Source organism: Leucoraja erinacea, unplaced genomic scaffold (genome assembly GCF_028641065.1).
Source record: "Leucoraja erinacea ecotype New England unplaced genomic scaffold, Leri_hhj_1 Leri_1054S, whole genome shotgun sequence".
Lineage (NCBI taxonomy): Eukaryota > Metazoa > Chordata > Chondrichthyes > Rajiformes > Rajidae > Leucoraja > Leucoraja erinaceus.
Genome location: NW_026575291.1, coordinates 16944 through 42500, shown reverse-complemented (window position 1 = coordinate 42500; position 25557 = coordinate 16944). Strand labels below are relative to the sequence as shown.

Genomic DNA, 25557 nt, shown 5'->3' with positions numbered 1-25557 from the left:
TAGCACCTCACATTTATCAGCATTAAACTCCATCTCATCTTTCAGCCCATTCTTCCAAATGGCTTAAATCACTCTGTAGACTTTGGAAATCCTCTTCGTTATCCACTTCATTATCCACATGATACTATCTTGATATCATCTGCATACTTACTAATCCAATTTACCACACCTTCATCCAGATCATTGATGTACATGACAAACAACAAAGAAACCAACACCGATCCCTGAGGCACCCCACTAGTCACCTGCCTCCAACCCGACAAACAACCATCCACCATTACCCTCTGGCTTCTCCCATTCAGCCACTGTTGAATCCATCTTGCTACTCCTGCATTTACACCCAACAGTTGAACCTTCTTAACCAACCTTCCACGAGGAACCTTGTCAAAGGCCTTACTAAAGTCCATATAGACAACATCCGCTGATTTACCCTCGTCAATTTCCCTAGTAACATCTTCAATAAATTCATAGAAGATTAGTCAAACATGACCTTTCAGGCACAAATCCATGCTGACTGTTCCTAATCAGACCCTGTTTATCAACGTGCTTATATATGTTATCTCTAAATATCTTTTCCATTAATTTCCCACCACTGAAGTCAAACTAACAGGCTTATAATTGCTAGGTTTTCGTTTGGAACCCTTTTTAAACAATGGAACAACATGCGCAGTACGCCAATTTTCTGGGACTATTCCCGTTTCTAATGACAATTGAAATATTTCTGTCATAGCCCCGGCTATATCTACACTAACTTCCCTCAATGTCCTAGGGAATATCTTGTCAGGACGTGGAGACTTATCTTCTTTTATATTTTTCAAAAGTGTCAGTACTTCTTATACTTTCGAACTCATAGTATCCATAGGTACTCTACTAGTTTCCCTTACCTCACATAATTCAATATACTTCTCCTTGGTGAATACCGAAGAAAATAAATTGTTTAATATCTCCCCCATCTCTTTTGGCTCTGCAGATAGCTGTCCACTCTGTCTCTCCAATGGACCAATTTTATCCTTCGTTATCCTTTTGCTATTAATATATCTGTAGAAACCCTTTGGATTTACTTTCACCTTACTTGCCAAAGCAACCTCATGTCTTCTTTTAGCTTTTCTAATTTATTTCTTAAGATTCTTTTTACATTCCTTATACTCCTCAAGCACCTCATTTACTTCATGCTGCCTATAATTATTGTAGAGCTCCCTCTTTTTCCGAACAAGATGTCCAATTTCCCTTGAAAACCAGGGCTCTTTCCAATTCTTACTGTTTCCTTTCAACCCAACAGGAACATAAAGATTCTGTACCCTTGAAATATCTTCCATTTCTCTTCTATGTCCTTCCCATAAAAAAATGTCCCAGTTCACTCCTTTGAAATAATTTCTCATTTCATCAAAGTTAGCCTTTCTCCAATCAAAAATCTTAACCCTAGGTCCAGCTCTGACCCTCTCCGTAATTATATTGTAACTAATGGTATTGTGATCACTGGACCCGAAGTGCTCCCCAACGCATACCTCCGCCACCCACCCCGTCTAATTTCCTAACAGGAGGTCCAACACTGCTCCTCCTCTTGTAGTCTAGTAGTCCATGCAGTCTTTAAATGCCTTGCATTGCATATCCACCGTCAACCCTTTAAGAATCAATTGCCAGTCTATCTTGGCCAATTCACGTCTCTTACCCTCAAAGTTACCTTTCTTTAAGTTCAGGACCCTTGTTTCTGAAATAACAATGTCATTCTCCATCCTAACCCTTATACAATTATGTTGAAAATTGGCCCTTTTTCATTTTTGCCCTGGATTTGTCTGCCTGCCACTTTTACTTTTCACCTTGCTACCTGTTTCTTATACCCTCATTTTACACCCCTCTGTCTTTCCGCTCACACATTTAAGAAACCATTTCCCTTTACCTCCATCCTCGACTATCCCATTTGAAACCAAACCCCCCTTATTCAGTTTAAATAGACACCCAGGTCTCGTTGCATCTGCCCTTTTCCTAATAGGCCATTATTCAGTTAATCGTCTACTTTCCTGTTCTCGCCACCCAAAGTGGATAACCTCACATTTATCCACATTATACTGTATCTGCCATGCATTTGCCCACTCGCCTATCCTATCCAATTCACCTTGCAGCCTCCTAGCATCCTCCTCACAGCTATCACTGCTCCTAAGCTTCGTGCCATCCGCAAACTTGAAGATGTTGCATTGAATTCCCTCGTCCAAATCATTAATATATATTGTAAATAGCTAGGGTCCCAGCATTGAGCCTTGCGGTACCCCACTAGTCACTGCCTGCCATTCTGAAAAGGACCCTTTTACTTCTACTCTTTGCTTACTGTCTGCCAGCCAGTTCTCTATCCACCTCAATACTGAAGCCCCAATGCCGTGACGAAAGCCTTCTGAACGTCCAGATATAAAACATCCACTGGTTTTCCCTTATCCACTCGACTAGTTGGGATAACACTTTGCAAGGTGACAAAACACATTTTCTGAAACCTCTTTAAAAGCCAAGCCAATTGGGCAAATACTTTGCATGCAACCAACACATTTTCTGAAAACCACATCGAGGGGACTCACCGTGCAGTAGACGTGCATTCAGTGTTATTCGCAGCTCAGAGAGCAGTGACCCTCTCGCTTCCTCCGCCTCGCAGAGACTGAGTGACGGACGACACTTTCGGATTTTATAGTCCCTCCCCGCTAACGCCAGCGGGAGCAGCAGAGAGAATGGCGATTTTTTAAATAAATCATTAATATCTCTCTGATTTTTCATCGATGGGAAAAATCCTCCCGTCCAATCTGGCGGAGGTGGACGCTGAGCGAGGTGGCCAAAAATGTCGGCCGTAAGTGGCAGCATTCCGTCGGAAACCACGAAACAGTTAGTCGAAAGTGGTCAAGATCTTAGTTTTAGTAATATAGGTATTTGTTTATTTGTGATTATTTTGGTAAGTCATGCCACGTCCTTCTCAATGATCTATTCGACCCTGCGGAGTACAGCAGCCCGGGGAGATCGAGGAGTTCACGTCATATTTCTCTGAATTTGGAGTCGAGGGTCGTTAAGATTGTAATGAAGATTTTGTCACAATGCCTTTCACTAGTTTAACTACATTAAGCGCAGATGATGGGACGTTATATTACCGTTTACAAGACGTTTGTGAGGCCGCGATTACTTGCAGTTCACACGCCGGCCACTGGATGTCCCCATACTTTAAAACCTCGATATTGCATAACACGCAGGAATTATTCTCCAGGAATAGATCAGTGCATCATAGTTCAGGAATCTGTAACTGACCTTCGAGCAGCTCGCTTCGATTAATAATAAATGTTAATCAATAAAAGGTTCTTTTTAACGAACGTACGAGGCCAGTTCATTGGCTATATTTAAGAGGGAGTTAGATGTGGCCCTTGTGGCTAAGGGGACCAGAGGGTATGGAGAGAAGGCAGGTACGGGATACTGAGTTGGATGATCAGCCATGATCATATTGAATGGCGGTGCAGGCTCGAAGGGCCGAATGGCCAACTCCTGCAACTATTGTCTATGTTTCTATGTTTCTATGTACGCGGGATTCAACTCGTACCCAAACGTGGACAGTCCTTGAAACACAATGTGGGTGACTATCTACATAATTTCAGATAATCTTACAGTCACACAATAACGATGCTATTTATAGAGTTATAGGCACACCACGAAGGAAGATGTTGCGGAAACAGCAGTCAACGTCACGTAAAATGTCCAACCAATCTAGCCCAACTTGCCCACGATTTCTCCATAGCCTTCCAACCACTTCGATCCATATACTCGTGAAATGTCTCTTATACCTTGTAATCGAAACCATCTCTTCAGCTTCCGCTTGCAGCCATTCCACCTCACCACAACTGCCTTTGTAAAAAGAGTTGCCTCTCAGTATCTTCTGAATCTATCCACTCTGGTGTCTTACAGCTTTAGACTGCACAGGCTTCGAAATACGACAGTAACTGTCTACCGTTTCCCTGCCCCCGATGGTGAAATATACCTCTGTAATGTCACCCATCAATCGCCTACTGTCCGGTGAAAACGTTCCAACCTGTCCCTGCTCTCCTTAAATCTCAAACACTTCCGCCCCGGTAACAGTTTTATGATTCCTACCTGCGCCATTTTGAATTTCATGTATTCCTTCCAATCGCTGGACGACCAGAACTGCGTATTGTAATCCAAGTTTGGTCTCAAATATGATGTGTATAGTTCGGGAGACCACCTGGAATAACAGTTCACTAAGTAACCGACCGGGTAATTCACCTCTACCATCGTGTCGGTGGTCTACATAGTACCCAAAGTCAACGCCAATGTGGCTCTGGACAATTATACTCCGTCGTGTACTCTCTGTAAGCACCAGACCCTGATGCCCTGCTCATCATCTGCGGTGACTTCAATCAATCGTACTTCAGGAATGCACTGGAAACTAAAATCAGCATATCCCCTACCTCACAATGGGCGTCAACATTCTGGGCGACACCACCATCTATTATATGTCCACGGTTCAAGCACAGCAACCATGCTCTCAAACGCAGGAAGACCAAGGATCTGATTCTGTACTTTGGAGCAGGAAGTATGAGGGCCCACAAACCAGTCTAGAACGACTTGGCGATGGTGGAGAGAGGCAAAAGCTGCAAATTCCTGTGAGTGGAAGTCTTTGAATATCTTTCCTGGATCCAGAACATTGATGCAATTATAGCACCTCTACTCCCTGAAAAGATTGCGGATATCGGTATGTCGTCGAGTATTCTCTTCAACTTCCACAAGTGTACAGTAGAGAGCATGTTGTCTGGTTGCATCACGACATGGGTCGGCGACCCGAATGCCAGGAGCGAAGGAGACTGCAACATGTGATTAACACTGCCCAATCCATCACGGGTATTGACTTCCCCATCATCGAGGAATCTACAACAGTCGGTGCCTAAAACATTGCATCAATGGTCGACAGAGTGCACTTAGGGGTCTGAAATATATTCACATCACCTCCATCCCAATTATTTTGTACACGGCAAACGAGCAGGAAACTGAAAGAAACGGCTCAGAGTCTGAATCCGCACAAACGCAGAGATGTTGAGGTCCCCGTTTGTGGATTGTGTTGAGCAGAACTTCCTTCAAGGCAGCTCATTCCCGCCCATTGTAATTCATACTGAACCAGTGTGGTGTCCGGTCACTGTACCTGGTGGTTTATAACATTGCTACCGAACCTGCTAGTCAGTGATGCCGAAGATTCACCTTTCATCACTTGGTCCGTAACCCTGTGGACGAACACTCCAAGTACGTATCTTATTGGGTTTTAGGAGATACCGCATGTAAACGGGCTTTTTGGCCCACCGAGTCCGCGCCGATCAGTGAACGCCGTACAGTAGCACTATCCTACAAACTAGGCTCAACCTGTACCTCTTTGGAGTGTTGCGGGAAACCGCAGCTCCCGGAGAAAGGTGTTACAGAGAAAGGTTGAACAAGTTAGGGCTTTATTATTCTTTGGAGCGCTGAAGGTTAAGGGCGGGACTTGATAGAGGTCTTTAAAATGATGAGAGGGATAGACAGAGTTGACGTGGGTAAGCTCTTCCCACTGAGAGTAGGGAAGATTCAAACAAGGGCACATGACTTGAGAATTAAGAGACAGGAGTTTAGGGGTAACATGAGGGGGAACTTCTTTACACAGAGAGTGGTGGCTGTGTGGAATGAGCTTCCAGTGAAGGTGGTGGAGGCAGGTTCGTTTTTATCATTTAAAAATGAATTGGATATTTATATGGACGGGAAAGGAATGGAGGGTTATGGTCTGAGCGCAGGTATATGGGACAAGGGGAGAATACATGTTGGGCACGGACAAGAAGGGTCGAGATGGCCTGTTTCCGTGCTGTAATTGTTATATGGTTATATGAGATAACACCTGGCGGCGCCTGGAAGAACGCATGAGCTCAGTGCGGATAACATCAATAGTCAGGATCGAACCCGGGTCTCTGCCGTTGTGTGAGGCAGCAACTCTACTGCTGCGCCACCATGCCACCGCGCTATTCAATCGTGAAAAGTTGCTGCCTCTCCCACCGTGTTCGGCATCCTGTTACATTCTACGCCACATCTTGTGTGGAAAATTGTCCTCGTTTCATTGAATCATCTAATTATCCGCATATTTTGTCTCCCTTTCGACGAACGGTATCGCCCCCGACACACTATACAGAAGATCTGAGATATAAATACTGTATGCAGCGCAGAATGTACTTAGAGTAACTCGGGCAGTTAACGAATCTGATACCTTGTCCACTTAGGCACATGTTGAGTATACTGACGTGATACAGACGCAACGTATTCAAGGGCGGCACAGTGACACCGTTGATATTGTTGTTGCCTCACAGCGCACGAGACCGGGCATTTATCCTGACCTCGGGTGCTGTCTGGGGAGTTTGTACATTAGCTCTGTGACCGCGCGGGTTTCATCCGGGTGTTCTGGTTTCCTCCCACATCACAAAAATATGCGAGTTTTCAGATTAATTGGACTGTGTGAATTATTCCGATTTTGCAGTGAGTGTGTGAATGCGAACGTGTAGCTGGCGTAACCGGATGAACATTCATCGTCCTCGTGGAATCTGCGGGCCTGTGTCCAAGCTGTATCTGTAAACTAAACTAAATTAATAAAATACAATGCAATAACACAATGCCAGCATCACATGGTGTGCTCACGGGGAAAGATTACGGAGAGATTCATCACACAGGGAATGAACGCACCCGGCACATCTTACAAAGTCCGATCATTCAAATGAGACACTGCGGAGAATCTTGGTCTCTCGCCGATTCGCCAATAACTGCTGACTGATTAGTAACAAACTCCAAACAACAGAAAACGTATTTACAATGTAATTCCAAAATCTGCTTCCACTTCCAACAATTGTTGGATGTTGCCAGGACTAGTGGGTCTTGGCTCAGGGAGAGGTTGAGTAGGCTGGGTCTCTATTCCGTGGAGCGCAGGATGATGAGGGGTGATCTTATAGAGATGTACAAAATCATGGTGGGAATAGTTCAGTTTTATACACAGCATCTCTTAAACCCAGATGAGGCGAATCGAGGTCCAGAGGATGTAGGTTTAGTAGGTTTATGAGGGATAGCCTTTTCACACACAGTTTGGTGGGTGTATGCTACAACCTACCAGAGGAGGTAGTTGAGGCTGGGAATATCCCATAATTTAAAAAGTATATGGATAGGTACGTGGATAGATCAGGTTTGAAGTATATGGACCAAATGCAGGCAGGTGGGACGTGTAGCTGGGATATGTTGGCAGGTGTGGGCATGTTGGGCCGAATGGTCTGTTTCTTCGCTGTAGCACTCTATGCTTAAATGCTTCTATGATTGACTTACGAATCGCGACGTATAACTTCGCCTAAATTTGCGAGATCCAATACAGCCGCCGCGTTGAAAAATCCAACCACGTTTTCTGGTGGGGCCTTCTGGAAATCTAACTAGGAATCCAGTGAGGAACTGGTTGAGTTCAACAGCCCTGTTATTCCACTACATGTCCACTAGAGGGCTCGCAGGCTTACGCCAGTCTATTCCCTCTGAATCCGGTTAATGTCAGACATGCGCTGCTCACCGTGTGACTGGCCGAGTGTTAGTGTCAGGATCCATCCACTCACCGCGAATTGTCGGACGTTAAACAAACGACTCAGTGTGTGATTAATACGATATCAGCACAACGTTAACCCACACACGTTAGTTTGGGACAAATGAGGGTGAGATACATATCAAGGTTGCCATTGACCTGCGGCAATAGAGGTCGATCGGCAGGATGTTGGAATCAAGCAGCTTTTTCAGCATCAAAGGAGGTCGTTTGGTCCCTCGAATGCAAATAGTCCAAAATGTGAATCTTTGCGCTGGTCCGTGGCCCTGCGCTTGACAGGACTTCAAGTACACATCTCACTGTTGTTTACATGTGCTAGGCTTCCCTCCTCTCTTGCCTTCTAGACCCAACAAGATGCCCCTTCATGTGTCAATGTATTTCCTTTTCCTTTTCAATCATTTAATACATTCTCTAAATAACCCCTAATTATTGACACTTTAAGAGTCAAGGAGTCATAGTGATAAGACAGTGGAAACAGGCGCTTGGCCCAACTTGGCCCAACCGACCAACATGCTCCAGCTACACAGGTCCCATCTGCCTGCGCTTGGTCCATATCCCTCCAAACCAGACCTATCCATGTACTCGTTTAAATGTATCTTAGTTGTTGGGATAGTCCCAGTCTCAGCTGCTTCATGTGGCAACTTGTTCCATACACCCACCACCCTTAGTGTGAAAAAGTCACCCCTCGAAATCCAATTAAATATTTCCCCCTTAATATTGAACATATGTCCGCTGGTCCTCGATTCCCCTAACCAGGGCAATAGTGTGAATCTGGCCATTCTAGACCTCTCATGAATATCTACACCTCTATAAGGTCACCCGTCATCCTCCTGCGCACCAAGGATAAAGGGGGAAATATTTTAGGACCGAGATGAGGAAAACATTTTTCACACAGAGTGGTGAATCCCTGGAATTCTCTGGCACAGAAGGTAGTTGAGGCCAGTTCGTTGGCTATATTTAAGAGGGAGCTAGATGTGGCCCTTGTAGCTAAAGGGATCAGGGGGTATGGAGAGAAGGCAGGTACAGGATACTGAGTTGGATGATCAGCCATGATCATATTGAATGGCGGTGCAGGCTCGAAGGGCCGAATGGCCTCTACTCCTGCACCTATTGTCTATGTCACTATGTTTCTATAACGTTTCACCAGTGTAATGTATTCATACATATTCATGTATACGTTAATGCGTTGGTGTTCAAAATAAACAGGGGATGTTGGGTAGTAAACCTCTCTCTCGTGATCCAGGCAACCTGAGTGTAATTTGTTACTCATTCTTGCGTCCGGAATATAATACAATTGGCGACGAGGATGGGATAGAATTGTGAACTCATCCTTTAAATACAATGCAGGACTGTTGTGCAACATGCAGTATTGTTTAACGTTTTAAACAGTAAATACGGAGTGTGCCGCGGTTGTTTGCGAGCTGGGCACGATAGGCCGCAGACCCTTCTCTGCGGGGGACTGTAGTTTCAAACAGCAGCTGGACAAATCGTCGATAATTTGTCATGCTCTCTCTATGTTGTGTCTGTGTGGCAAGATGTCGTCCTTGGGTTTGTGTAAGATTTTTTTTGTCGAGTTGCTCAAGCTGAGCCTTTGTACAGCTAAGTGTTAGGTGAATTGATAAACCGGAACAGACAGGAAAAGAGGTACATTTAACGGACAAAATAGAAGAGAACGACACGATGCAGCGTCCACGGGCTATATTGGAAACCTTGGCAATGTTGACAAGTGTAGAGAGACGTTCAGCTCCCATGTGGAGAGAGCAAACATGTTTTTAACGGCATACAACATAATGGAGTTTAGTGGTGAAGGAGACATAGTGGCTGAAACAAATAAGGCCCTTTGCGAACGCATGACAGCGATTCTGCTCACAGAGATCGGTCCTGACGTGTACGGCACACTCGTGAATCACCTTGCACCCTTAAAGGCAAAAAGACGTGACAGTCAATGACATTATAAAGAAGTTGCAGGAGCACCTCAACCAAAGCCTCTGGAAATTGCAGAAAGCTATATATTTGGCACTAGAAACCAGAAGCTGGATGAGACAATCAATTAGTACCCTTTTGCCTTGAAAAACGTGACTTTGCGCTGTAACGTTGGAGCCTTTCTCGGATGCGCACTACGCGACAGATTTGTTTGTGGTCGTCAAGTGGATGAACGAATTCAGTCCAAACTCGTGAACACTCCAGATCTTACAATCGAGAAAGCATGCAAGATTGGCAACAATGGAGATGGCATCAAAGAATGCTCGCGAGTTTCGTCCACCACGGACTGCAGTGGCCGTTTAGAGTCACAAGGCAGTGCCTATGGTCAAAGCAAGAGGTGTTAAACCAAAACCAAAGTATGGCGAGTTCAGCCAGTTGTTATCGTTGCAAAGGTAATCACTCATCCCAATTTTATCAGTTCAAAATGGCCAAGTGTTATAACTGCTAGAAAAAAAGGCCATATCACCCCAGCATGTCGGGCCAAACATAACACAGGAAACCAACAATCTGCGGGAATCAAGCGACAACACCAGAAATTAGTTCACAACCTGGAGATGAACTCAGATAGAAATGAACTTGGGTTATACACCATTTATGCAAACAAAATAGATAGGCCTTGACCAGCCAATGCAAGGACTTTCGTACGAAACTATCGATGAATGAACAGTTAAAGGATACGTGTATTGACGCGGCAGCAGATTGTTCGGTCATGAGCAAAGACCTGAACCAAACACAGTTCCCACAGACACCATTGTTTGAGAGTAAGGTCAAGCTGACAACCTACTCGGGCGAAGTTTTGGAGACTTGTGGACAAATGAACTGTAAAGTTCAGTATTATGGTCCGTCAGTAACACTGCCCCTCATAGTGGCCAGCTACAGAAATAAACCAACCCTCCTGTCAAAGGATTGGCTGATTAGAATAGAGTTAGACTTTAAGAACATTTTCAGAGACGATTTGTCCAAATCACATCATGAAAACGTTACAAACAAACATGCAAACATTTTTTGCTGACTGGTACATGCAAATAACAGGGTACTATGCACACATTCCACTTAGGCAAGATGTGAAAACTATTTCATTGTCGACCAAGACCTGTATTATATGCACTAAAGCACCAAGTGGAGATAGAACTCGACAGATTAGGGCTTAATGGAGTCCTTGTGAAGACAGACCAGAGTAACTGGGCATTGCCAATTGTGGCCGTACCCAAGGCCGACAAAACTGTTCGATTATGTGGTGACTTCAAAGTCACAATCAACCAAGCCGTTGATGACAAATAACATCCGTTACCAACCTCGCAAGATCTTTACGCAGAAGTTAGCGGAGCAAGAGTCTTCACTAAACTGGACTTGTTTCACGCTTATGCCCAACTCAATGTTGACAAGGAAAGTCAGCAGTACCTGACTATCAACACACATTAGGACTTGCATTCATGTGCAAAGCTGCCCTACGGCGTGAAATCTTCCCCAAAACATTTCCAGGCTGTGATGGACAAAATGTTACAAGGCATTCCACACTGTGTGCAACCAGGATGACCTGTGATATTCACAGAATGCACGGTAGAACATCTGGAAATCCTTGAACAACTTCTCACACGACTGAACTGCCACAATGTCAAACTGCGACAACGTAAATGTACATTTGCACAGTCAAAGTCGGTCTACCTTGGACTCAAAGGAGATGACAACAGACTTTGCCCCGTGAAGGCGAAAGTTGAAGCAATAGTAAATGCTCCAAAACCCAACAATGTGTCAGAGTTACGTTCATTCCGTGGGATGGTGAAGTTCTATGCACGATTCCTTCCAGATTTAGCAACTGTGCTAAAGCCACTACATCATCTGCTATATAAGATGTGAAAATGGTCGTGGGGAAAGGAACTGCAACGTGCATTTGTCATCTGCAAGGAGAACTTAACAATGGCAAACTTCTTGTTCACAACGATACGACACGCGAGATGAAACTTGTCTGTGATGCTTCAAGTTATGGTGTAGGTGCAGTGATCTCCTACATAATGAATGACGGGCAGGAAAAGTCTATTGCTTTTGCATCCTACACCCTGTCATCGAGTGAACGCAATTATGTGGTTCTTGTCCTGCTGGACCTATCTGCCTCCTTTGATACAGTGGACCATCGTATCTTAATATCTCGGTTACAGTACCTAGTGGGCATTTGTGGCAGCGCCCTGGGATGGTTCAGGTCTTATCTGGCAGACAGAACTATGTGTGTAAGCCTTGCTGGTTTTGAATCCTCCTCCGCTCCTCTGTCATATGGGGTTCCACAGGGCTCAATTTTAGGGTCCCTGCTTTTCTCACTGTACTTACTTCCTCTGGGTTCCATTCTTAGAAAGCATGGCATCTCTTTTCATTGTTATGCTGATGATAGCCAACTATATATGCCGCTGAGGAAGGAAGATGCCTTTTCTGTCAAATCACTTCTGTCTTGTCTTGAGGACATTAAGTCCTGGATGGCCCTAAACTTTCTAGGATTTAATGAAAAGAAGACAGAGGTGATATTGTTTGGTCCAAATGGCTGCCGTGAACCTCCCCCTGTTGACTTCGGTCCCCTGGCATGGTCTGTGAAGCCGACAGTTTTGGACCTGGGTTTTAGGATGGACAGTGATTTTAAATTAGATCATCAAATAGGCGCGGTGGTTAAGTCCAGCTTCTTTCACCTAAGGCAGCTGGCAAAGGTGAAGCCCATTCTTGAGCGGCAGCATTTTGAAACAGTAATCCATGCCTTTATCACATCTAGGCTGGATTGCTGTAACGCACTCTATTTTGGAGTTGCTCGATCTTCCCTGGCTCGTCTCCAGTTGGTTCGAAATGCTGCTGCTCGACTTTTAACTGGAACTCGAAAGAGGGAGCACATCACGCCAATTCTGGCCTCCTTCCACTGGCTCCCGGTGTACTTTCCAGTTCATTTAAAAATTATTTTATTTGTTTTTAAATCTTTAAATGGGCTCACCCCGCCTTACCTCTCTGAGCTGCTTCATCCATATGCTCCTGCCCGGCGCCTCAGGTCAGCTGATCAGCTGCTCCTGGAGGTACCGAGGTCTAAGCGGACGCTCAGAGGGGATAGAGCCTTCTCTGTTGCTGCTCCGGTGCTATGGAACACTCTGTCGTTGCACATCAGACAGGCCCCCTCACTGTCCATCTTCAAAACCATATTAAAACACATTTATTTCCTTGGCTTTTGACCCTGCTTGAGACTTTGCTCATATTTTAGTGCTTTTAATGTTTTTAATTTTATTGTTTGTACTCGCTCTTTTAATGTTTTTATTGTCGTGTAATAATTTTTTGTCCATGATTAGTCACGTACAGCACTTTGTTGCAACAGTGGTTGTTTTTAAAGTGCTCTATAAATAAAGTTATTATTATATATACACACACATATATATATATACACACACACATATATATATATAATACACACACACACATATATATATATATATATTCACACACACACACACATATATATATATATACACACACACACATATACATATATTCACACACACACACATATATATACACACACACACACACACACACACACACACACATATATATATTCACACACACACACACACACACACATATATACACACACACACACACACACACACACACACACACACACACACATATATATATATATATATTCACACACACACACACACACACAAAAAACACTAAAATACACTGTGCAAAACTTTTTTTTTTAAACGTATTTTTATACTCATATTCCTGTGCAGCTGGAGGACTGCTCCAACAAAATTTCGTTGTCTTGTACAATGACAATAAAGATTATTATTATTATTATTATTATTATTATTATATTCAAATCCTGCTGTAGAGTCTTTTGCTGAAACAAACTGCTGCTATTAAATAACGTCCAACAAACACATACTTACCATAGAGAAAGCAGCCGAATATTTGAACGAATCTTCAAATCCTGTTGTAGTCTGTGGCTGAAACACAATGCAGCTTTTGCTGAAAGACAATGCAGCTTTTGCTGAAAGACAATGCAGCTTTTGCCGAGCTTTTGCTGCAACAAACACACAACATTTACCAGTTCTGTAGAATTATTCAAGACCTCGTGCACTCCGCCTTCAGCAGGCAGCGCCATCTTACCTCCGACCGGAAATGACTTCATCGCCGCCATCTTGCCTCCGACCGGAAATGACGTCATCGCCACCGGCTTACCGATCATCAGAAACGACGTCATCGCCGCCATCTTGCAACCGCCAAAATCACAAAATGAGCGCCAATTTTAAATGTAAACACAGTTCTGGTCCAAATAAAAAGCTTTATTCCGCGTGAAAACGTTGCAACAGATGCATTTCAATTTACATAAACATTTCAAAGACAATACGGACATCATGCTTTAGTCACCTGAAGACGGGTATACAAATGCATTTCATGTTCAATACACATTTCAAAGATAATATAGATAGACACATTTGCAAATGCTTTTTATTTTCAATACACATTTCAAAGACAATATATATAGACGAATATACAAATGCAGTTCATGTTCAATCCACATTTCCAAGACAATATAGATAGACAAATTTGCAAATGCTTTTTATTTTCAATACAAATTTGCCAAGAAACTTCAGACCATGGTGAATGGTGAACAACAGACCAATTGGCTGAAAAAGCATATGCAGGGGACTCACCTTAGAGTAGAGCCGCAGCTCAGAGAGCCGTGACCTTTTTACTTCGTGGTCCGGAAGAAAGTGATTGAAGCAGGACACTTCCTGGTTTTATAGTCCCTCCCTCCCCCTGCTGCCAGCGGGGGCAGCAGAGAGAATGGGGAATGCTGTAAAAACATTAATATCTCGATCATATTTCATCGACGGGAAAAATGCGGCAGAGGGGGGCTCTAAGCGAGGTGGCCAAAAATGACGGCCGTAGGTGGCGGCGTTCTCTCGGAAATCGCACCACAGATCGCCAAAAGCGGTCAAGAACAGAGTTTTAGTAATATAGATTTAACGGTAAAACTAACCATGTACCTGTTGTTTTTTTTATCTCCTCTCCTCCCCTCCTCCTTTCTCGTACCCCTATCCGGTCAGTCTACCCACCCAACACCATTTCCTGCCTAATGTGGATTTCCTTCAGTTCCTTCGTCACCCCACATCCTCTGGCCACTGGTACGTCAGGAAGATTGTTTGCGTATTCCTTAGTGAAGACAGATCCAAAGTACCTGTTCAAATCATCTGCCATTTCCTTGTTTCCTATACTAAATTCACCCGCTTCTATTTTCAAGGACTCTACTTTGTTCTGAACTATGTTTTATTCCGCTTCACATACCTAAATAAGCTTTTACTATCCTGTTTTATATTCTTGTCTAGATTAGCTTCGTATCTCATCTTTTTCCCTGTATTCTCTGTTGTTCTTTAAACATTACCAAATCATCTTGCTTCCTGCTCATCTTTGCTACGTTGTACTCCTTCTCTTTTATTTTCATGACGTCCCTTGTTAGAGACGGTCGCCCCTTACTCACTCACTCCCCTTGGAATCTTTCTTCCTCTTGGGAATGGACGGATCCTGCACCTTCTGTATTATTCCCAGAACCACCTGCCACTGTTGTTCCACTCTCTCTGATCCCTGCTAGGGTATCTTTCCAGTCAAAGTTTGGCAGCTACACCCTCCCTCATGGCTCCGGTGGTGAATGTCAGGAGCCGGAGCTCGGAGCGGAGAGACTGCGGCCGCCTCTGGGATGGATGGATGCGCTCAGGGCGCGGATTTATGAATGAGCCGAAGCACTGAGGTGAGTGGATATTTCACCGTGTTCTTCAGCTGCTCCCTGAACTTGGACTGGGTCACCACGTAAATAAATGTGTTGGTGCAGCAGCTGAGATTACTCAGCAAAAACCCGACGTCTCTAAAGATCCATTGAGAATCATTCATGTCATTTCCAATCCCTGTGATCTGATAATTGACGAAGTCTACAACCGTCGTCAGCCACAGGAGGATGAAACTACCGGAGATGGTGAATAGTAAAACCACAGACCTCCTCCTGCTCTCCATCTCCGGGTCACTGCGGTTCTCCCCCTTGCTCTCACCCCTCAGCCCCTTACGGACCCGATTGGCCACTACAATGTGGCGGACTGTCAGAGCGTTGAGCAGCAGGATTACAGCGAAAGGGAGGAGCGGAGTTAAAACCGTGTCGAACCAGTCAAATGCCACCCACCCGGGGTCAGTGAAATAACTGTCCACCGTGTCACAGCCCCACGGGACATTGTCGATGATTGTCCAGGGTTCCAGTGTGAAGTAGCGGGGAATGTTTTTCAGACAGAGTAGAACGCCGGCTGTTGCCAGAACCACAGCCGCAGTTTTCCCGCTGCAATATTTAGTTTTCAGCTTCTGGCAACAAATGGCGACAAACCGATCAAAGGTGAAAGTGACGGTGAACCAGACAGAACATTCTGTAGCTGCAAACCTCAGTACTTCGTTAACACGGCACACAGGGGTGATGGACAGGAAACTCCAATAAAAGTAATGATATCGGAGCTGATACAAAATGACCTCGGTGATCAGGACCAGTAGATCGGCCGCTGCCATGGCCACCAGGTAGCGAGTGGTGCAGGTGGAGAGGCCGCACTTTCCCCGGGACAGGATCACAATCGCCACTAAATTCACTGCGGAAAGACAAGGGAACGGACACTGGGCATTTACTCAACACGGTCTCCGGGGCTGAACACCGGCTCGACTTTCAGCTCAAGATCAGGAATGTTGGAGTCGGTGCGCGGCTGCTGCAAGTTTAACAATGTCAGAGCCGGCTCCGACTGTGTCCGACCTGCCCGCCTGCTTTCTGGGGAGAAAAGACAAGGCGACGGGTGGGGCAAAGGGCGGGGAGGGAACGAGCAATCACCCGCTAAAATAGGCGCAATGTTCCTTTCTATAGTTAACCCTGCTGCTGCTCACAGTCTCTGATGGGGCCGGTTTCACAGAGTTAAGACTGAAGAAGGGTTTCGGCCCGAAACGTGGCCTATTTCCTTCGCTCCATAGATGCTGCTGCACCCGCTGAGTTTCTACAGCACTTGTGTCTACCTTCACAGAGTTAACCGTGATCGGCCGCGTTTAACAAGGGCTCTGGGAACTCGGCATCTGATGGAGGCGAGGAGGCTCCCAGAGGGAAGGCAGGGACAACTTACAATCCGGCAGCAGAATGGCTCCGTTAATGGATTCATTCCACAGTGAGTTCAGTCCCGTAACAACACGCACACACACACACTCACACACACACACACGCGCGCGCGCGCACACACTCACACACACACACACACACACACACACACACACACACACACACACACACACACACACACACACACACACACACACACACACACACACACACACACACACACACACACACACACACACACACACACACACACACACACGCCGGTAGATCCGCGGCCACTGGTCCAGGAGATCGTTCCAATTATTGGCCAACAGGCTGTGGGTGGAATCACAATGTGACAGACTGACTCCACAGTGAGACACAGTGTCCACAGGAGCGGCTGTTCACTCTGATCAATAACTCAGTCACAGTGAACTTCACAATGTGAACCCCTCTCTCCCAGTCACACCGTCCCGGAGAGCTGCCTGCCTGCCTGCCCCAGAGCACTGGGACAACTCTGGGCAAGGTGCCACTGAAGGCAAGAACAACATTCTAGTGGCTCCCGGCCGGCAGCAGTGAGAGAAAAAGAGGCTTAGTTTCAGCTGTCTGAAAATAAGAAAAATCACAGCAGCGTTAATTCAAAAATATTTCACAGAGAGGATTGATATTCTTCACATATTCTTGTACAACGATCATCAGTTGGGAACTTGTAACATGATGAGAATCAGGTCAACACCAGTTAACACACGGATGGAGTTATAAAACTTGAATTGTTCTGCTCACTTACCAGGGACTCCAACGGCAGCAATGATCACGTACAGGATTTTCTCCACGTCTGCATATTCCCAATATTGCTGCCCCATTCTCTCTGCCCAGCGACGTGTCCCCGTGAGCTACCGGTAATGTCTCGGAATGAAATGCTGGGACACAACATTCCTGGAGATTTTATACCATTTTCCGTCTCCACCGGGACAGTGAAGTTTCAACAGAGTTTAAAAATAGAGATTTTGAAATGATTCACAAACAGATGACATCAGCCGAGTGAAATCCCTGCTGAGACAGACAGACAGGTTGTGATTTATTCAGGGAATTGATTGAGAAACTCCAAAGACTGGGAATTGTGGCGATAGATACTGAGGGATGGAAATTGGGAGCGGGCGGGCGGCATTGTTCCAGCAAAGGGGATATTGTTTCAAACTCCATCAGATCCAACTCTCCACCTCATGTTGTTTGTCTGATTTCCTTCAATCCGTTTCACTCAGCAAGGCAATGCCAAATTCCAGGGACCCTCTCAGGGCTTCTGGTGCCCAGTTTGAAGGTGGACTGGACTGGGCGACCTTTGTCCACAGGTTGAGGAATTAGTTCAACACATCACCTCGGACTAAAATGCCCCCCCCCCCCCCCCACTCTGCTTCACCACTCAATATGATCGCGGCTTCACTGACTGTGACCTCAACCCCCCACCCCCGCTGGCTGACCCCGGTAACCATTCACTCCATGCTTGCCTGGAATAGATCTGACTATACCATTGGACAATAACATTCTCTGTCTTCATCACCTCTGAGGAGGAACGACCCAAAGACTCACGCCACTCAGAGAACAGAAACATTGCCGCCTCAGAATGATCCTAAACCTAAATAAAACGGCGAATGATGCAGCACCTCTCCCTCCCCTCTTTCACTCTCCCTCCTGATGTCACTCTCTCAGAATTTTTACTCTCTCTCTCTCCCACGCTCTCTATTGATCTACACTGGGCTGCCCTCTCTCCGTCCACTGATAGAGTGACACACAGTGAGATAGTACTGATGGAGGGATGGAAATGGGGCAGCCCTGACGCAGTGACTCACTGTGGTGGTGCTGATGGAGAGACACACTGTGGTGGTGCTGATGGAAGGACACACTGTGGTGGTACTGATGGAGTGACACACTGTGGTGGTACTGATGGAGTGACACACTGTGGTGGTACTGATGGAGGGACACACTGTGGCGGTACTGATGGAGGGACACACTGTGTGCTGGTCATCGGCGGCCATTCGGAGCGAGTTAGACTGTACTCTCCTCTCCATAGGATCGTCTACTTGTGGGTCTGCAGATTTCTGTACAGGGCGTTCCGTGATCCACACACCTTTTTGCAACGTGGGCATTGTAGACTGGCGGTGGTTGGTAGTCGTCGAGCCCCATTCTCTCTCTCCTTACTGTGCTGTCGCTTTGTCTCTGCGACACGTCGTAGTTCTATTGTGTGTTGTGTTGCTCCTTGCTGCACGGATTTCCTCCAGGAGCGCCTGTCCAGTGCAATGTGCTCCCAGTTGCTTGATGTGATGTGGAATTTCCTCAAACTGTTCTTGATGTTGGCCTTGATGCGTTGCTTTGGCCCGCCGGGGGCTCAATGACCTTCCTTCAATTGGGAGTACAGGATTTGTTTAGGGAGACGTGTGTTGGACATGCGCATGACATGGCGAGTCCATCGAAGTTGGTGCTGCGTTATTGTGGTGGTGATGCTGGTCATGTTGGCTTCCCTACAAAACGCTGATGTTGTTGTGTTTGTCACCCCTGCTGATCCTCAGAAACTTTCGTAAGGATCTTTGATGTTATTGTGCCAGGGCTCTCAGGTGCCTGCTGTAGGTGGTCCATGACGGCTCCATACAACAGGGTGGAGAGGACAAAGAGTCTGTAGACCAGTAGTTTTGTTTGGGCCTTTAGGTCTCGGGCACTGTGGAGCAGTACTGATGGAGTAACTCTCTGGTGGTGATGGGCTAACACTCGAAGGGTCGAATGGCCTACTCCTGCACCTATTTTCTATGGTTCTATGTTTACTGACGGAGAAGCACACTCTGGTGGTACTGATGGATAGACACACTGTGGTGGTACTGATGGAGTGAAACATTGTGGTGATACCGATGGAGGGACACACAGTGGTGGTACTGATGGTGGGACACACTGTGGTGGTACAGATGCAGTGACACACTGTGGTGGTACAGATGCAGTGACACACTGTGGTGGTACTGATGGAGTGAAACACTGTGGTGGTACAGATGCAGTGACACACTGTGGTGGTACTGATGAGGGACACACTGTGGTGGTACAGATGCAGTGACACACTGTGGTGGTACTGATGAGTGACACACTGTGGTGGAACTGATAGAGGGGCACACTCTGGTGGTACAGATGCAGTGACACACTGTGGCTATACTGATTGAGTGACACACTGTGGTGGTACTGTGGTGGAACTGATAGATGGAGTGACACACTGTGGTGGTACTGATGGAGTGACACACTGTGGTGGTACTGATGGAGGGGCACACTGTGGTGGTACTGATGGAGGGACACACTGTGGTGTTACTGATGGAGTGACACACTGTGGTGGTACTGATGGAGTGACACACTGTGGTGGTACTGATGGAGTGACACACTGTGGTGGTACTGTTGGAGTGACACACTGTGGTGGTACTGTGGTGGTACGATGGAGGGACACACTGTGGTGGTACTGATGGAGTGGCACACTGTGGTGGTACTGATGGAGTGACACTGTGTGTGGTACTGATGGAGTGACACACCGTGTGGTGGTACTGATGGAGTGACACACTGTGGTGGTATTGATGGAGTGACGCTGGGTTGCTACTGATGGAATGGCACATTAGGCGGTGGTACTGATGGAGTGACACACTGTGGTGGTGACAAAGTGACTGATGGACTGGTTGAGTGACACACTGTGGTGGTACTGATGGAGTGACACACTGTGGTGGTACTGATGGAGGGACACACTGTGGTGGTACTGATGGAGTGATAGACTGTGGTGGTACTGACGGAGAAACACACTGTGGTGGTACTGATGGAGGGGCACACTGTAGCAGTACTGATGGAGTGACACACTGTGGTGAAACTGATGGAGGGACACACTGTGGTGGTACTGATGGAGTGACACACTGTGGTGGTACTGATGGAGTGACTGTGGTGGTACGGATGGAGTGACACACTGTGGACACACTGGAGGGATGGTGGTACTGATGGATTGACATACTGTGGTGGTACTGATGGAGTGACACACAGTGTTGGTACTAATGGAGAGACGCACACTGGTGGTGCTTATTGGAGTGACACACTGTGGTGGTACGGATGGAGTGACACACTGTGGTGGTACCGATGGAGTGACACACTGTGGTGGTACTGATGGAGTGACACACTGTGGTGGCACTGATGGAGTGACACACTGTGGTGGTACTGATGGAGTGACACACTGTGGTGCTACTGATGGAATGACACACTGTGGTGGTACTGATGGAGAGACACACTGGAGTGATGGAGTGACACACTGTGGTGGGACTGATGGAGTGACACACTGTGGTGGTACTGATGCAGGGGCACACTGTAGCAGTACTGATGGAGTGACACACTGTGGTGATACTGATGGAGTGACACACTGTGGTACTGATTGATGACACACTGAACGAGACACACTGTGGTGGTACTGATGGAGTGAGTGACACACTGTGGTGGTACTGATGGAGTGACACACTGTGGTGGTACTGATGGAGTGACACACTGTGGTGGTACTGATGGAATGACACACTGTGGTGGTACTGATGGAGTGACACACTGTGATGGTACTGATGGAGGGACACACTGTGGTGGTACTGATGGAGTGACACACTGTGTGGTGGTACTGATGGAGTACACACTGTGGTGGTACTGATGGAGTGACACACTGTGTGGTGGTACTGATGGAGTGACACACTGTGGTGGTACTGATGGAGTGACACACTGTGGTGGTACTGATGGAGTGACACACTGTGGTGGTACTGATGGAGTGACACACTGTGGTGGTACTGATGGAGTGACACACTGTGGTGGTACTGATGGAGTGACACACTGTGGTGGTACTGATGGAGTGACACACTGTGGTGGTACTGATGGAGTGACACACTGTGGTGGTACATGGAGTGACACTGGTGGTGATATTGTGATGGAGTGACACACTGTGGTGGTACGGATGGAGTGACACACTGTGGTGGTACCGATGGAGTGACACACTGTGGTGGTACTGATGGTGGGACACACTGTGGTGGTACTGATGGAGTGACACACTGTGGTGGTACTGATGGTGGGACACACTGTGGTGGTACTGATGGAGGGACACACTGTGGTGGTACTGATGGAATGACACACCGTGTGGTGGTACTGATGGAGTGACACACTGTGGTGGTACTGATGGAGTGACACACTGTGTGGTGGTACTGATGGAGGGACACACTGTGGTGGTACTGATGGAGGGACACACTGTGGTGGTACTGATGGAGTGACACACTGTGGTGGTACTGATGGAGTGACACACTGTGTGGTGGTACTGATGGAAGGGCACACTGTGGTGGTACCGATGGAGGGGCACTGTGTTGGTACTAATGGTGGGGCACACTGTGGTGGAACTGATGGAGGGACACACTGTGGTGGTACTGATGGAGTGACACACTGTGGTGGTACTGATGGAATGAAACACGTTGGTGATACATGTAGAGCGACACTCTGGTGGCAGTGATGGAGTGACACACTAGATGGTAGTACTGATGGATTGTCATATTGTGGTGGTACTGATGGAGTGACACACTATGTGTTGGTACTGATGGAATGATACACTGTGAGTGGTACTGATGGAGTGAGACACTGTGGTGGTACTGATGGAGTGACACACTGTGGTGGTACTGATGGAGTGAGACACTGTGGTGGTACTGATGGAGTGACACACTGTGGTGATACAGATGGTGGGACACTGTTGGAGGTACTGATGGAGGGACACACTATGGTGGTACAGATGGAGTGACACACTGTTTGTGGTTCAGAGGGAGGGGCACACATGTGTGGTGGTACTGATGGAGTGACACACTGTGCTGGTACTGATGGAGTGACACACTGTGGTGATACTGATTGGAGTGACACACTGTGGGTGGTACTGATGGAGTGACACACTGTGGTGGTACTGAGGGGTGACTGTAGCTGATGGAGTGAGTGACACATGGTAGTGTACACCGTGGATGAACACTGTGAGTGGGCAATACACACACTGTGGTGGTAGTGTCTGGGCTAATGGGGGGGGGGTGGTGGTACTGATGGAGTGGCAAACACACTGGAAGTACTGATGGAGTGACACACTGTGGTGGAGATGGAGAACCAAGGGTGGTGGTATTGATGCAACGAGACCTGTGGTGTATGGTACACCATGGAGTGATACACTGTGGTGGTACTGATGGAGTGACACGGTGTGGTGGCACTGAATGGAGGGACTCACTGATGGGGAGGGCACTCACTGTGGAGCAGGTACACCATGATAAAGTGACATGTGGTGCAGTACTAATGATGTGGCTCATTGTGGGTTGTACTAACGGACTGACACACTGGGGGGAGTACAGATGGACTGACATTCTGTGAGATGGTACCTGATGGAGGAACACGCTTTGGTGTTACTGATGGAGTGACACACTGTGATGAGGGGAGTACTGATGGAGTGGCATTCACTGTGGTGGTACCGATGGATGCCAAGACTGGATAGACTGATGGATGCACGCTAGAATGGTAGAAGATGAAGGGGGATCTTATAGAAACTTACAACATTCTTAAGGGGTTGGACAGGCTAGATGCGGGAAGATTATTCCCGATGTTGGGGAAGTCCATAACTAGGGGGTCACAGTTTAAGGATAACAGGGAAGTCTTTAGGACCGAGATGAGAAAATCACTTTTTACACAGAGAGTGGTGAATCTGTGGAATTCTCTGCCACAGAAGGTAGTTGAAGCTAGTTCATTGGCTATATTTAAGAGGGAGTTAGATGTGGCCCTTGTGGCTAAAGGGATCAGGTTGTATGGGGTGAAGGCAGGGATGGGATAGTGAGTTGGATGATCGGCCATGATCATATCGAATGGCGGTGCAGGCTCGAAGGGCCGAATGGCCTCTACCCCTGCACCTATTTTCCATGTTTCGATGTTTCTATGACACTTTGTGGCGGTAAGGATGGATTGACACACTGTGCGCTAGCACTGATGTACTAATACATTGTGGGATAATATTGATGGAGTCCCACGCTGTGGAGTAGTGCAGATGGAGTGATGCGCTGTGGGGTTGTACTGATAGAGTGATACACTGTGTGTAAGTACTGATCTAGTGGCATACGGTGGGGTAGTACTGACGGGGTGACTCTGTGGCATAATAATGATGGACTGTCACTGTGTGACAGGGCTGATGGATTGGCACACGAGGATAGTACTGATAGAGTGACAAACCTCGGGTTATTACTGATGGTCTGACACAATGTGTGGAAGTACAGATGTAGTGACATACAAGAGAGCTTCACTGATGGACTGACACAATTCGTGGCAGCACTGACGGAGTGACACACTGTGGAGTAGTCCTGATGGAGAGACAAACGTCGGGGTGGTACTGATGATGTGACGCACTATGAAGTCGTACTGGGACTGACACACTCTGGAGTCGTGCTGATGCAGTGATAAACTGTGGGGAAGTACTGATGGAGTGACACACTGCGGAGTAGTACTGATGAACTGATCAAATGCATGGCAGCACTGATGGAGTGATATACTCTAGTGTACTCATGATGGAGTGACAATCCTCGGCATGGTACTGATGGAGTGACACAATGTAGGGTAACACTGATAGAGTGGTAACACGAGCTAGTTCTGATGGAGTAACACAGTGAGGGTAGTACTGATGAAGGCACAAACAGTGAGGTAGTGCTTCGATGGAGTAACACTTCGATGAAGTACTGATGCAGTGACACTCAGAGGTAGTATTTTTGGAATGACACATGAGGTGCGGTAGTACTGATGGTGTAGTACACTGTGGGGTAGTACAGATGGAATGACACACTGTGGACTGGTGGAGTGACACACTGTGGGGCAGTGGAGTGACACACTGTGGGGTAGTACAGATGGAATGACACACTGTGGAGCAGTTCTGGTGGAGTGACACACTGTGGGGTAGTACAGGTTGAGTGACACAGTATAACATATACCATACAACAATATAACAACTACAGCACGGAAACAGGCCATCTCGGCCCTACAAGTCCGTGCCGAATACTTATTTGTCCCTAGTCCCATCTACCTGCGCTCAGACCATAACCCTCCATTCATTTCCCATCCATAATCCTATCCAATTTATTTCTAAATGATAAAATCGAATGATATTTTTAAATGATAAAACTATGCTGCATACTGATGGAATGACACGTCGTGGTGTGGTACTCATGTAGTGTCACTAGTGTGCAGTAGTACTAATGAAGTGATAACACGTATGGTAGCACTAGTGGAGTGACACACTTTAGTGGTGAGATACTTCGCCGTGGTACTGATGAAGTGTCGCACTGTGGGGTAGTACTGATGTAGTGATAACCGGTGCGGTAGTTCTGATGGAGTGACACAGTGTGGGGCAGTACTGATGGAGAGACACTCTGGAGTAGTACTGATAAGAGTGACACACTGTGGAGTAGTAATGACAGTAACATAATCTGGTGTAGTAGTTATAGTGACAGATATTCATACCGTTTCAATGATTCTTTCCTTTAGTCACTATGGGCTGGATGGGTTGGAGTTTGTAAAGTGTGTGCAGGATAGTTTTTTGCAGCAATACATAGAAGTACCTACTAGAGAAGGGGCGGTGCTGGACCTCCTGTTAGGAAATGAGACGGGTCAGGTGGCAGAGGTATGCGTTGGGGGAACAGTTCGGGACCAGTGATCACAATAACATTAGTTTCAATTTAATTATGGAGAGGGTCAGAACTGGACCTAGGGTTGAGTTTTTTGATTGGAGAAAGGCTAACTTTGATGA

General features: G+C 46.6%; 1 long non-coding RNA gene across 1 annotated transcript in view; it reads right to left on the bottom strand.

Annotated features, from left to right (window-relative positions):
• The window catches only part of LOC129715199 (uncharacterized), a 19822-nt gene extending 6204 nt beyond the window's left edge, over nucleotides 1–13618 (bottom strand). The window contains exon 1 of the long non-coding RNA XR_008726452.1: nucleotides 13510–13618. This is a non-coding gene — a long non-coding RNA (uncharacterized LOC129715199). The remainder of the gene's footprint in view (nucleotides 1–13509) is intronic.
• Between the last annotated feature and the right edge of the window lie 11939 nt (nucleotides 13619–25557).